The sequence below is a fragment of the Pollicipes pollicipes genome, unplaced genomic scaffold, assembly GCF_011947565.3.
Source record: "Pollicipes pollicipes isolate AB1234 unplaced genomic scaffold, Ppol_2.1 Scaffold_5724;HRSCAF=6776_pilon_pilon_pilon, whole genome shotgun sequence".
Lineage (NCBI taxonomy): Eukaryota > Metazoa > Arthropoda > Thecostraca > Pollicipedomorpha > Pollicipedidae > Pollicipes > Pollicipes pollicipes.
The window spans coordinates 10,822,296-10,836,677 of NW_023596746.1; the positions used below are offsets into that span (position 1 = coordinate 10,822,296).

Sequence of the window (14,382 nt, forward strand, 5' to 3'; positions counted from 1 at the left end):
CGATTTGACATGACAAGGAAATACTTACCCTTCCAACACTAGTATCATTAGACAGGGATCTTATTTGATACCAGATCTGAAATGCACGAAAACCGGATGAACTGGAGCAAAGCCCATCGTTTATCGTCAGGTACATCAAAATGGATAGCAAACGTTATTTAGAGCGATGCAAAAGTTAAATTCTATGTTACCAACCGTGAGCACCTCCGCTGCAACGCAGCATTGCTGGATGTTACTACAGTGCCATCTATAAACGGTCTGCGGGCACAAACAGATCATGTGCCGATCTGTTTGCTTATCAGATCTGGCTTATCTGTTTGCGTTGCAGAGCTTCTTGAAAAATATGACGGTGGAAGTGGTGATAGCAAGTAATGATCACTGACGGAGAGCGTACAAAAAATGGCAGTCGTACCAGGGGAATTAGAGGTATTGCGTTATAGCACATGCACTACAATTCAAAATGATTTTTCACTTTTATCCTTAAAAAGCGTCTTATATTCGTAGGCTGCAGGCACGCTATGATTCGTTCATCACCTATCCGGATTTGAAATCCAGGCACGGAAGACAATAAATGTGCTAGGCCATTTTGGGGAGAATATTGCAGAGTGATGTTTTAGAGGCCTTGAATCATCGCACGAGCTTTGTAACAATATAATCCTTCCGATGTGAGGTGCGTTCATTATGGCAAAATTTGGGAATATGACCCATTAGTAAAAATCGGAGTGAAGAATTATGTTTTTCTGCAAAAAGTCTTGTCAGGATAGGGGGAGTTACGCCCCCCCCCCCCTCCTTATCCAACGATAGAGGGCACGTTCTGCCCTCCACAGGTGCCGCCACCCCCATCCAAAATCGGCCGCAAGTGATACCAAGGTGTGTTATACATTACAAGCAGCATAATTTGCAGTTTCCATTGTTAGGGGTGCCCATGGTACAGCGTGCGCGGAAAAAAATATCGTCTTTGCATGCGTAGTTATTGTCAAGACAGTCATGAAGATGTAAAGAGAGGCATGTTGCGCTGCGAGTACTTCCGGCCAAGATTCTACGTGACTTCACGAAGAATAAAATGTTATTGGTGCGCTGCACTACATTCCGCTCCGATGCTACATTCTGATGCGCTGCGAATGCATCCCACGGCTTGGGCATAAAACCTTTATATGGCTGCTACAAGCTGAAAGGGATATGGTGTCTTGTATTTGAAGGGAAAACGGCGCATATGTCTCGATAGTGGCGACAACTGAAAGCGGTGGTTAAACGGTTTTCGCGGAGCTTGCGGAATCGAAAATCTGTGATTTCGCGTTAGATCTGGGTATTGTGCCAGGAATAGTTACGTGTTGCTGTTTTTACCTCGTCCAGGAAAGAGGTGCGTTTTGTGCAATTACGTGTGTTGAGTGGACCTGTATCTAGTCAATCGTGTGTGTTAATGCTCTGGCAATGTGCGAATGAGCAGTGACTTTCGTTGGCTGCTGTGAGGTATGCTATGTGTTCATGTCCTAATGATCTTGACGGTGTGGACGAGCCTTTAACTAGTATTGTTCTGTCTCACGGTGTGCTATTTTCACTTGTTCCTATTGCATGTGTACATATTCGGCATCCATGGGCATGTTTTTTAAGCATCAGCAGTGAGAAGCAAGTGCTGTTGCCCCTCCCCCCCCCCCCCCCCCCCCACCTCCCCTGCAGCAGACTACAAAAAGGGCATGTCAGAACATGAGGAAGAAGAGCAACTATTTCAGTGTGTGTACTCTGTAAATCTGAGCACCCAGATATGGGCACATGGTCACCACAAATTTAAGGGTTTAGAGCCATTGTATTAAGGGGGTAGTATGTTGCGACAGTAAGTTCAGACGAATAACTTAAAATGTTAAAAGAAATAATTTGATAAACCACAAATTGTGTCTCTGGCTCATGCAAGTATGCGCTGAAGCACACCAATTTGGTGCGGGCATCCAACACAGCAGGTGGATTTTCGCAGACCATCTCTGAAGAACTGCGAGCTGCATGACTGTGTTGTGGCAATCACAGTCTCATTGCTGAGAATCATTTGCTCTAGATCTGCATTTCCTCAGCAGGCTCATCCCCATCCAGGAGCATTGTTTTGGCCTCCAGATACTTCATGGACATGTCATCATATTGTTCTGCCCATTAAACTATTATATGGTTTGTGTTTAATTGTTGTTGCATTGTGCTGTTATTTGGTTTCCTCCATTTACTTAACTGTGAATGAAACTGTGCTGTGGGCATTGTATGCACCACTCTGGTGCTTGGTCTAATCAATAGCATGTTTCCTCTGAAGCTACAGTTAAAGGTATAAGCTTTGCCAGCATCCATTAGACCATTCTTGTGATCACTGTAAGGTCATGATTTATGGAACTTATATATGGATTTATGGAGTGGGGTTGGTATGCAGGTGCATTCCTAACATGCTAGAAAAATATAAATAGTCTATTGTCATATAGGAAAAATGGAGTAAAATGTCATCTGCACCCCCAAGATTTGCATGCCTATTTTGCTTCTGCCATTACTCCATCATCTGTGGGTTCCACTTTTCCTTATGTTGGAAAAGCTACATTGCTCAACAAATTTCCTTACTGAACAAGCCTGTAATTATATTAACATAACTGGATGTTCAGAACCTGTCCTTTGTACATATATGGGTAGCAGACAATGATGTTGCTCAGAATGAAGTAGCTTAAGATACATAATGATATAAAGTAGCAAATGCACAATCATACATATATCAACTGAAAGGTGTTGTATTATGATAGGTGTTTTGTCCTTAATGCAAAAAAACTGGAATTGCAGCCCAGTGGTCATTTTGTAAAATGGTGTAATTTCTTAAGAACCCAATAACTGCATTTGTAATGTTTGAAGAGCGATACGGCCACTAGCCCAGCCATGTGCTGAACCAAGTTAGGTGACTTAACCATATGTACTACTGTAAATATGCTTTTTAAGGATGTGGTCTTCCTAGTAGTGCCTGCAGTGGGAACACCACCCCATCCATGATTGGAAGCATCACCGTCCACTTGCAGGACAGAGGCACACTTGCACCAACCAGCACCACAGTCAACGTTAGAATTACTGACCATGAACACCAGGCATCACAAGCATTCCTCGAACACCCCGAACATTTCGGCCATTTAGACTCACGACGTTGCGCACAATTCATGGCACGGTGCTAAGGGCTGTCCGTGACACAAACATCAAGCTGAAAGGGTGTAACGAGTCGCGCGGAGTATAGAGATAAAAGGAAACCTGCCGGCGGGCACCAGCGCTCATCGCAAGCAATAGAAAACTGGTTCTGAACGCGCAATACGTAATCAGCGTTGCTTAAACCAGGTTACAAGACGATGTTCGTTTGACGACATTTGACGTTGCTGAATTTTCCTGCGGAGGCGCTCTCGGACATTGGAGACGGGAGCGCGCTGGTGCAAGATATATATATATATATATATATATATATATATATATATATATATAGCTTTTCTAGTTTTCATGAACCAACGGCGCAGGTTTAACGTTTCCATAATGCACGCGCTGTGTCCATCTTTTAAAAACAGGTAAGATTTATCACCACCAATTTATCATTTATATTTATAGGTGGGTCCTAGCTCGTGCTTTTCGGAGGGCTGCACGCGATGTGATGCCAAATCAAACTAAAGGTGTACGATAAACCTGCGTTATATTTAGGGATGAGATGAAGGTAGGAAATGTATATATGCAGGTGTATGCACTCACCATGCGGTCTATGTGTAATGCATATTTGTTCGCTGCCGGCTTCGCACTGGCTTAGCTCCCATATCTTCAATAGAAAAAGTAATTTCTTTGAAAGTATCTAGTAATTACACGAACGGCGCGCATTGCTTGAGTATCCTAGTGCACAGCAGGCCTTTCCTACATGGTGACCTAAGCTCGTCATTTCTTCAAGCAGGGCAGGGCAGCAGTGCCATCCGGGCAGACGTCAGACATTCGTATATTGTCCAACGGACCTCATTCTCAGTTTGGCAGCATGTACAACGAAGACACTGTCGCCACCTATCCAATTATGAGTCACCGCAGGTCAGGGACGATGCCGCCAGGGCCGACCGAAACAGATCTGCGTACTGTCAGCTCTGGGTGTGCGTTGTTCGCCAGCACTTCTAGAACTGAGCGGCGGACCCGGCTTACTTATGCCGGTCTGAATGTGTTTGTTGTGGGGGGGGGGGGGGGGGGGGGCGAAGCCCGCCTGGATCGTATGTTCAGGAAAACTATGCGGGCACCGCCCAGAATGGACCTCTTGGCTGGGCCTGCCGGCATGCTCGGCAGCTCTCGGCGTCTTTCACGTTCCGGCAGAATTCCAAGATCCGCGAGGCTACGTGGGGCCTGTCGTGCGCACAGCACGCCAGATCGCGCTGTCTGCAGCAGCAGCCAAAGAGCTTTAAAAAAATAGTTTAAACACGATGGCGGTATGGAAACTACGCGTCGAGCCGATGGAATGGGAGCGTGGCACTGGAAAATCATCGGGACCCCGAGATCAATGGGCTCCCAAAACGCGAAGATGGGCAGGCATCACAAAAACCCGTCTACGTGGCGACCTTTCGGGTAGAGCGCATTCCAATGAGTCCGCGTCCAGAAGATCAAAGACGAGGATGGCGTTTGAGAAGCCATGGCGATCGCAGGATGCAGTGTCACGCTTCGGGCGTAGTTGTCCTCTCAAAAATATTTTTGGGACTGAAACACCTATTTTTCACCACAAAATTTCAGTAAGTAGCACTGAGTCGCATAACTTCCCACGTCCTTTGTCTGCCGCAGTAAGGAACAGTGTTTTGACAGGCTTGTGGATGGATATCTTGTCCAGTTAAGTTGTTAGACATTCTGTCTATCCTTCTTTACACTTCTTGAACAGCCGCCAATGGGCAGTTACCAAAAGGCAAAGAGGCTGGGAGGAAGACATCTACAAGGCGTTGACCGTGTAAATATAGACCTGGAACACAACCACATAGGTTGTTTTGAACAGATTTGCAAATGCCTAATCGTGTCATGCATGTAGAGGGTCATTTGGGACATCCGACGGGAGGGATATAACAAGACTCGAGGGGAATGATAATTACGATTTCGATCAGCTGCGCCGTCTCGCCAGGGCTGCAGGACATTGTCATTTTGACTGCGCCATTATAGCCCCGACCCGGTCAGCACGGGCATCATCACAAGGCAAAAAGTGATGGACCATGCTGCCTTTGCCGGCTTCGTGTCGCAAGATGGCGTCAATCGCGTCCACACCTTAAGTATTGAATGTCGCTCGCACTTAAACGATGACCGCCACGCACGATGGGTGGTCTTCGCTCAACCATGGCTTGGATGACCAGTCAGCGTCCCAGCGCTTTTCCTCATGCGCTCCAGCACCACTGGCACGAGCGCATGACACAACAGTGATCGACATGATCGCAAACCAGATGTCAAGACACAAGACGTTTCCTTGTTTTCCAGTTCGAAGAATCTCTGAGAACTGCGGCATTTGGAGAGAAGAAAAAGGAAGCTGTTGATCACCAAATCAGGTATGGTCCAATCATCTGGATTTGTGAGGATGTTCTTCGTGGCTGGAGCTGCATGTCTTCGTCTTACATAACGGGCGAATTATCAGCGCAGAAAAATATAGAACCACATTGTCCACAGCTCGTGATAACTGAGGCGGCTCGTAAGAAGTAGACGGGGCATCTGGGTAGCCTGTGTGCAAGGCAGTTTGCATGACCACTGGCGAAGCTATTGGCCGTGTTGAAGACAGGCCGTGATGGGTTAACGCGTCGGAAATGCGTACAGTTTTGCGCATTTCCTGTGCTCAATTCCTTATCTTTACATAGCACACTGCGCCGACGGAATGCGTTCTTCGAAGGCGACGTGCGCCGACAAACATATTGTTTTAAATATCCCGTTAAGCATTCACCGAGCAAGCAACACGAGGCGATGTGAGCGGAAGTGGTGACGAGCTGTGTACGTAGCTTTCAAGCGGGGAAATGGTCCAACTGGCCAGGAGCATGGTCCGTGTATGCAGGACCTTGGTGGCCGATCGACCAGGGGCTGGATCGGTATCTTTTGGACAGAGGCTGGATCTGTAGTCTGTGGTCTGTATCCTCTGGACAGTGGGTGAATCGGTATCCTCTGGACAGAGGCTGGACCTGTGTCGTCTGGGTGGGGGCTGGATCTGTATCTGGAGAACGGCTGGACCTGTATCTAGAGAGCGGCTAGATCGGCGTGCTCAGGACAGAGGCTGCATCTGTATCCTCCTGGGAACGGCTGGATCTGTTTCCAGCGCGGCTGGATGAGGTTCCTCTGAACTGGTACCATCTGGGCGCCTGGCCCCAAAGCTCGTGTCCCCGGCGGCCGTCAGGGTTTAACGCCGGGGAGCGGCAGCCGGTGTCGGGACTGAAATTGCCACTCTAGGGAGGAGGAGGACACGACCGTTGATTGAAGACATCTACCAATTAAAGCTGTAGGATCGTCACTGGTGCCTGGGCGCGGGGAGGTTAGTCCCCGACGTGCGCCCGCCCACTGGCACGCCTGTCTGTCCCTCCCGGACAGGCGGGATCCTCTGCTGGCCCGCGGCCGCCCGGTCGGTGGGTCGCATGGTGATGGCCCGATACCCGATCCTATCGGGAACTCGTGACCACCGTGCGTTTTGTCCCGATACCAGACGGCTTTAGATCCCCGGGCGGCCGATGTGACGCGGGGTGGGCCGTGATCAGCGGGGCAGATGGGCTGCGGCGGGGGGCGGCTCTGGCGCCGACAATGACGCCCTGCAGCTCATCGTCTGATCGGCGAGATGGCCTGGCCCCGTGACCGGTCTTACCAAGGCTGTCTGCGTCACGTCTGCGTCACGGAGCGGCGCCGGGCGCGCCGCAGCTGATCCGCCCGCGGATACCCCAGCCCTCCGAACATCGCCAGCCATGGTCGCCGCCCAGCCTTGGCCACTGATCAGCAGCACATGTCGTCTGGGGCGGTGGTAAGCTAGACGTGATTCTGTGCTCTCGGAGGCGCGGAGCTGTGTAAAAATTGCTTGCTATGTCGGACAAGATCTGACTTTCACTTTTGTTTGTGTGCGGTCATAACTTCGGGGCTGCTCAGAAGCTAGTGCATGTGGACGACGCCAACCTTAGAAGTCGATCAGTCAGACCGTTAGGGATAAGCCGATTTATTCAGACAATGGAGTGATCGATGTCAATTCAAATTCCACTGCCAGGGATGGACAAAACCATTTTAAGAATACTAGGATACCAGTTTTGCGCGATGCACAATCTGAACGCATCGTTTTGATGGTGGAAATATTTAAACTTGAAATACTCTTGTGCGTTGATTATGTCACCAGTATGCTGGCTCACTTTATGCTAACTTTTATCGTAGCTCATTTTATTGTCATTTCAGTGGAAAATAAGCTTCAAAGGTATGACAATTCTGAAAGAACGGGCGGCTCCATGACATGTACGGTTCTGTGATTAAATCAAGTTGCGTTTTCTACGAAAATGTTGCGATCCCTCATTGGGCCTGCTGTCCTGCTGTTGCGATCCCTCTTCCGGCCTACTGTCCCGCTGTTGCCATCCCTCTTTAGGCCTGTTGTCGTGCTGTTGCGATCCCTCGTCCGACCTGCTTTTCTGCTCATAATCAGTCTGAAAAAAGCTCATAAAAAGTCTGATGTCCTCGTACAGCAGCAGGCCTTCGGTAGCAAGCTGACAAGGGCAGCATCAATCCAGACGGCGCCCGTCAGCAATCCGAAACTTACCCCACACCCATCAACGACGCTTTAGATAATAGCGACGGCAGAAAACGCCAGTGCCAGCTTAATGCTGAGTGTATCCCGCAGTCCAGACCCCCCTCCCCCGGACCTGGCAGAACCGGTCTGGCACTCTGCAGTAAGTGCTGAGGGATCCTTTTGAAGCCGCTTGGGACAGGAGGCAAATCGGAGGGACACGGGGTCATGGGATCAGCACAGTTGTCACAGCCCAGTCGGCTGTGAATTATACCCGCCCAAAATTGGCGCTTACACCGACACTGGGCATGGTCACAAAAAACTGAACCATTCTTAATTAATTTGCCTCGTGATTAACATTGCCAGGTCTTGGCAGGCTCCATCCTGTGCGATCCTGCCCAGTACCCGGCGTCCGATTGGATGCACGCCATTCGTCCGTGATCAGTAATTTCCCAAAATTTGCGAGTAGGATGTTCGATTTACCACCAAAAGTTTTACTGGTATGTTTCTGAAATTCTTCGTTTCAGAATAAAGTGACATGTATGGCATGTATGTCTGGCAAGACAGATTATAATCCTGATAAGGTTACAAAAATCAGCATAGTCTGCAACACTACCTATAATATAAACCAGTCCTAAAGATATATTGCAAATCCCCATCAGATCACATGAGATAGATAAAAGGAATGCGAGACGCGCAACCCCGCAATCTTGCCTTTGCCATCCCTGATCGCTGTCTATAATTTGTTAGTTTGTTAGTGTTTTATGTTGTGAAACAATGCTGAGCATACAGGGTTAATGACTGTGTTACACGTTGACAAGTGTCAACGATGGTGTCAAGTTATGACAACAGGCCACGCTGCTTTACTCTTGATACGACGCGTTTAATTTTAAGTTAGAAACTGTAATTCAAGCCAAGTGTAATGCCTTAAAATCAGTTATTGGTCGTATCTCTCCGTAAGTTACTCTGCATTCGGTCTGCTGCAGACTGTCGGCGAGTTGCAGATTTTTGTGAGATGTCCAGATATCTGTCACTTAGAAGCTTACATGCCTCACAACGCCCGGGCAATCCCGCCCTGTTAGTCCGCATTAGCTGCCGAGAGGCGTGAGGATAAGATGGGCTCACTTCAAGTCGTCGCGGTATGTGCGGTCGCCAACAGTTTTAACCGCATAACTTTGAAGAAATTCCAGAGTCGTTTGCCGTCGGCGCGGGGGATATTTTCTCAGACGTGGTCAAAGCCCGTCTCCGGCCAATCGCAACGCATGTTCAGCCCGGCTGGAACGCTACAAAGCCCGGCGTGTTCCAGTTCAACGCTCGGCTCGTGTTTGCCCGCTCATCACCTTTCTCAGCAGGAAATACGGTGCAGCCGGCCACCGTCGCTTCCGAGTGTGCGCCGGTGCAGCCCGCGACCCCGGGCCGGGGGGGGGGGGGGCGGGGGGGGAGGGGCAGCCCTCGGTGGCCGGTCGACGAGGGAGTATGGCTCCGCCGTGCAGAGCGGGGGTGCGGCTGTGCAAATACTGGCGAGCGTGGGCGACGGCCGGCCGGCGTTGGACCCTCCCAGCCGACAGCAGCGGCGGGGCGGCAGACGAGTCGTGCCGCGGCCAGCAGCGGTGAAGCGGCAGACGAGATGTGCCGTGGCCAGCAGCGGCGAAGCGGCAGACGAGCCGTGCCGTGGCCAGCAGTGGCATGGGGCTGCAGGACGTCTGGAGAGCGAGCCAGATCTGGCGTGTTATGCCGCCACTGCGATTTGAAGCGTCATTGACGGGTGCGCACGCCGTCTAGTTGCATGCTGGTCTTGATAGCTGGCCACCGAGTACATCTGGCTGGTCTTGATAGCTGGTCTTAGAGTACATCTGGCTGGTCTTGATGGCTGACCATCGAGTACATCTGGCTGGTCTTGATGGCTGGTGAGAGTACATCTGGCTGTTTCTGATAGCTGGCCACCGGGTACATCCGGTTGTTCTTGATAGCTGGTCACCAAGTACGTCTGGCAGTTCAGGAGATAGTGCTGCGAGGCTTCAGGCTAACCAAGCCATCTCGTATAGAACGCTCCGCATGCGATTTATGAGCCGACAACCTGATAATAGGCCCTTTTGCCACGGTCCATTCCTTGATAAAAGATGATAATTATGAGCATTAGTCGCTGATCGCCCTGGCTGATTTCATTGCAAAGCCACCGGGCTCGTTCGCTGTGTTTGTGATGGTACTTTTACACTGAGTGGGTTCTACAGGTCAGACTGACGTTTCGGTTGCGGCACCGTATTTATCTCGCACGCCAGCCAGCTGTCCTTTGATTTCGGCACACTGTCAACCCGCCGTCAACCGCGGCTCACCGGTAGTATGGCACGGCCACGGAGGCGCCATTCAGCTGATTGGGCGATGACGCTGCTGGTAGAACGCGCCTCTTTTTGCACCTGTTTTTCCTTCGTGGCTCACATCTCGGCCGCGTGATCCGCTGCACCATCCGTCGCCATGTCAACACCGCCGAACCAACACCGCCGAACCAACACCGCCGAACCAACACCACCGAACCAACATCGCCGCACCAACACCGCCGAACTAACACCGCCGAACCAACACCGCCGAACCAACGCCGCCGAACCAACACCGCCGAACCAACACCGCCGCACCAACACCGCCACACCAACACCGCCGAACCAACACCACCGAACTAACGCCGCCGAACTAACACCATCGAACTAACACCGCCGCACCAACAACGCCGCACCAACATCACCGGAACAACACAGCCGAACCAGTTGTGTTACTTCATGCCCGCTGCAAAGGTTGTCAGCCCCAATGGACCGCTCTGTAAGCGACCGCTGAATCGCTCATCGTATTCCGTGGAAGTGGCAAACGTATAGTTGAGGTTCCAGCCGGTCTGGATCACTCCTAAACGCATCCTAGTGCAAACCCTGACGCACCAGTCCGGGTGTCAGCACAGATCCTGACGCATCAGTCCGGATGCCAGCGCAAACCCTGACGCACCAGTCCGGATGCCAGCGCAAACCCTGACGCATCAGTCTGGGTGCCAACGCAGACCTTGACGCAATGGTCCGAGTCCCAGCATGGACCATAATGCACCAGTTCGGGTCCCAGCGCGGGTGCCAGCATAGACCCTGACGCACCAGTCATAGTGCCAGCGTAGACCCAGACGCACCAGTCCGGGTCCCAGCGTAGACCCTGACCCGCCAGTCCCAGTCCTAACGGGAACCCAGGCACGGCCTGGGTTTTCAGCATTTCTATTATCCGAATTCCGGCATGTTATTACGAATTTGAAAAATGTGCATTAATCTGAAAGCCGTCAAGGTGCTTTGATTAGGAACCCAAACGCACCATATATGGTCCAAAAAAACAATGGCGTGTATTAAGTGCCTGCACCACAAAGTGTGGGGGTGGAGAACACGTACAGGAAAGCTTTTTTGGTACCTTCCTACCACTTCCGTAAATAACGGGCGTGCCACAGATTAGATTCACTGTTGAAATTATACACAATACCGTTGGGATTTCAGCGACCTTATGCTGAGTTATCGACAGTTAATATATCAGGAGGCTTTGGTTAAACAACCGTAAAGTACAGCCTTTGGTTATATGGACAGCCTTTAACGATTTAATTCGGACTTATGCTCGAGCAACAAGCGTTGGCCGGGTTGTGCAAGGTCAAGTCAAAAAATGTTGAGAACTAAAACGCAGGTGTCCAGAAATTTATCTGATTTTGCGGAGACACTGCCACTAAAAACACATTGAACAACTCATCACTTCAGCTCCCACAAAGGTGCGTTTCCACGGTGTTTATTAAACCGTGCACGAATACTTCGTTGTGTTTCTGCTACGAAAAATACCCTCGGGAAAGGTTGCAAGATATCTTATGTTTTACGTTCTTCCGCGTGCATTTTTCTTTCAGTCTGCCAACTCACGTTAACGCAATACACTACTTTATAATTCAAACTAAGAAATGGCCGTCCACCCAGCCTTAAACTAGTGAGGCCCCAATCGGGATGATTTGAAGCCTGGTCACAAAGCCGTGGCCGACCGCCGCCCCCCATAGGGAGCACTTCTTTAGAGGTCTGGCGTGATTGATGATGGGCTTCTTTTGTGTTCTTCACTCACGTGAGTCAAGAATGCCTCACATATCTTATCTCACATTTGCCCGATTAGCCATCAAGCACTTTGGTATTGGTAGCCATCAAGCACTATGGTCCAATCACTTTGACTTTTATTTCACGTGTCGCGCGTTCTCAAGCCATCTTATTTCGTTACCATAACATCCCGAGTTGTATCATTTATATATGCATCTGTATTCAGGGAGAACCTTTAGCTATCATGTCAAATTTATGTTCTTGTGCTGTGGCCATTTCGCATTCGAAGAGACTGTCCACCTGGTGCTATACATGTGCCGAAGGTCAACTGGTTTTGCGAGCGTACCATCAAGTGGGGAAAAAGAGCGCGAGCCCGCGCCGGGCATAAACGTGTCGGATGTGAGCACCGATCGCCGCTCCTCGCGAAGGTGACGATCACGGGGGCGGGGCGAGCGGCAGGTGTGAGGGGCGCCACGTGCACTAACGGGCCACTTCAGCGTCGATGATTGGTCACAGGCGGTATGATCTGGACAGGAGGTCGTGCGGGCGGCCGGCGGCGAGGTTTTGTTACGCCGCTCAGGCCCGTCAGCGGCGGCCGGCTGAGATGAACGGCCGCCGCCGCTGGATCATCGCTCACGGCCGGCGGCGGGCCGCGTCTCTAGAGGCGGCGCGGCGCCAGGCACCGGCCGTCCCCGCGTCTCGGCCCGAAGCCACATACACGGACACAAATGTACGGCGGTCGTGGTTGCGGCATTTTTATGTCCGGTTAACTGTCTCGCCTTGGTCATGTCGGGGGAAAACCGAACTATCGATCTGGGGCGAGATGTTTGGAATGGCATCGCGTGTAATGTAAGTGGTACATGCTGAGATTTTGAGGTCCAGAGGAGTGCTCGGCTTCCACCGGACGGCAGTTTCAGTGCTCCCCGTTCCAGCCAGGTCCAGGCAGGGTGTAGCGGTGCTGTTGGCCTCAGCAGTCACGCCAGCCGCTTAATACCCTGACGTTTATTAGTGCATAGCCATTCGTATAATCCAGCTGGGGGCGTGCCACGACCGGTGCGGAGCTGTCAGGTGTCGCCGCGGAGTGTCGCTGTCCATTGTCGCTGTCCATTGTCGCTGTCCAGCATCGCCATAGGGTGTGACCATTGATGAAATAGCCCGACTCGGGGGCGCGTCTGGCTTCCACCGGGTTCGATTCCCTGGTGGCGCTGTGGCCTCGAGCAGCTTAAATGAACAGTTGCTAGCGCTCCATGAAGCGCGTTCCGCGCAGCATTGTCAAGAAAAAAAATACTGTCGCTGTCAAATGTCGCTGCCGAGCATGGTTGTCGACTGACGCTGTCGAGTGAGTATTGGGCTGCGGCGGGTCGGCGTGTCGACTCGGCAGCGGGTCGGTGGGTCGGCGTGTCGGCTTGTCAGCGGGTCGGAGGGTCGGTGGGTCGGCTGGTCAGCGGGGCGGCGGCCCGGCTGGTCAGCGGGTCGGCGGGTCGGCGGGTCGGCTGGTCAGCGGGGCGGCGGCCCGGCTGGTCAGCGGGTCGGAGGGTCGGTGGGTCGGCTGGTCAGCGGGTCGGCGGGCCGGCTTGTCAGCGGGTCGGAGGGTCGGTGGGTCGGCTGGTCAGCGGGGCGGCGGGCCGGCTTGTCAGCGGGTCAGAGGGTCGGCGGGTCGGTGGGTGGCGTGTCAGCAAGTGGGGCCGTGCTGTGCGAGGAGACCAGCGGCCGCAGACACGTCCGTCCCAGCCCACCATGTCCCAGGAGGACGGCATGCTGGGAGCCGACACCAGGCTCGCCCACACACCGGGGCCACAAATCAAACGGGCAGATAAGCTAACTCTGTGGCGAGGTCCGTTAAAACACGGTATCGCAGGAGGCACTCTGACGGGACGCCAGGTCTGGGCCCGTATCGCTGCCGTCACGGCGACCGTGGGAGGGGCCGGCCCGTCGGCCCTGCCCGGCCGCCGCGGACGCCGGTCAGCCGCGGACGCCGGTCAAACGCCCGTCAGATGCCGGTTAGCCGCGGACGCCGGTCAGACGCCGGTCAGCCACGGACGCCGGTCAGACGCCGGTCAGCCGCGGACGCCGGTCAGACACCGATCGGCCGCGAACGCCGGTCAGACGCCGGCCAGACGCCGGTCAGACGCCGGTCAGACACCGATCGGCCGCGAACGCCGGTCAGACGCCGGTCAGCCGCGGACGCCGGTCAGACGCCGGTTAGACGCCGGTCAGACGCCGGTCAGCCGCCGGTCAGCCGCGGCGCGGGCTGGGCTGGCGGAGTGACACGGTCAGCTGTTCACTGGCCTCAAGCGGAGTGCACAACGAGCCCCGCTGAGAAGAGGGAATGTCTAATGCTGGTATTAATTCGCATGGGGTGATCCCGGTGGTGACGGACCACAATCCAGCAGGCGGGCCAAGAAATGACCTGCGTCGGATGTGTCAGCACATTTAATTACGATATGAATTTATAAATCAAATATGAGATGCTGTCTATCGGGTGGAGTATTGCGGGATCTTACCAACCGTGAGCCGTTGCCCCTTGAGTCCGAGCTGTCTCTGACCTGTGCTCAGGTAGAGTTTACCTCTGTTGCCATTGCCATATCC

General features: G+C 52.4%; 2 protein-coding genes across 2 annotated transcripts in view; one reads left to right on the forward strand and one right to left on the reverse strand.

Moving 5' to 3' along the window:
- The window catches only part of LOC119103791 (zinc metalloproteinase nas-15-like), a 33,753-nt gene that overhangs the window by 10,649 nt on the left and 8,722 nt on the right, over positions 1-14,382 (reverse strand). The window lies entirely within an intron of this gene.
- Positions 1,276-14,382, forward strand: part of LOC119102658 (mitochondrial thiamine pyrophosphate carrier-like) — a 48,947-nt gene continuing 35,840 nt past the window's right edge. Inside the window, 2 exon segments of the mRNA XM_037226117.1 lie at positions 1,276-1,360; positions 5,464-5,531. The gene's annotated coding sequence lies outside the window, so the exon portion shown is untranslated.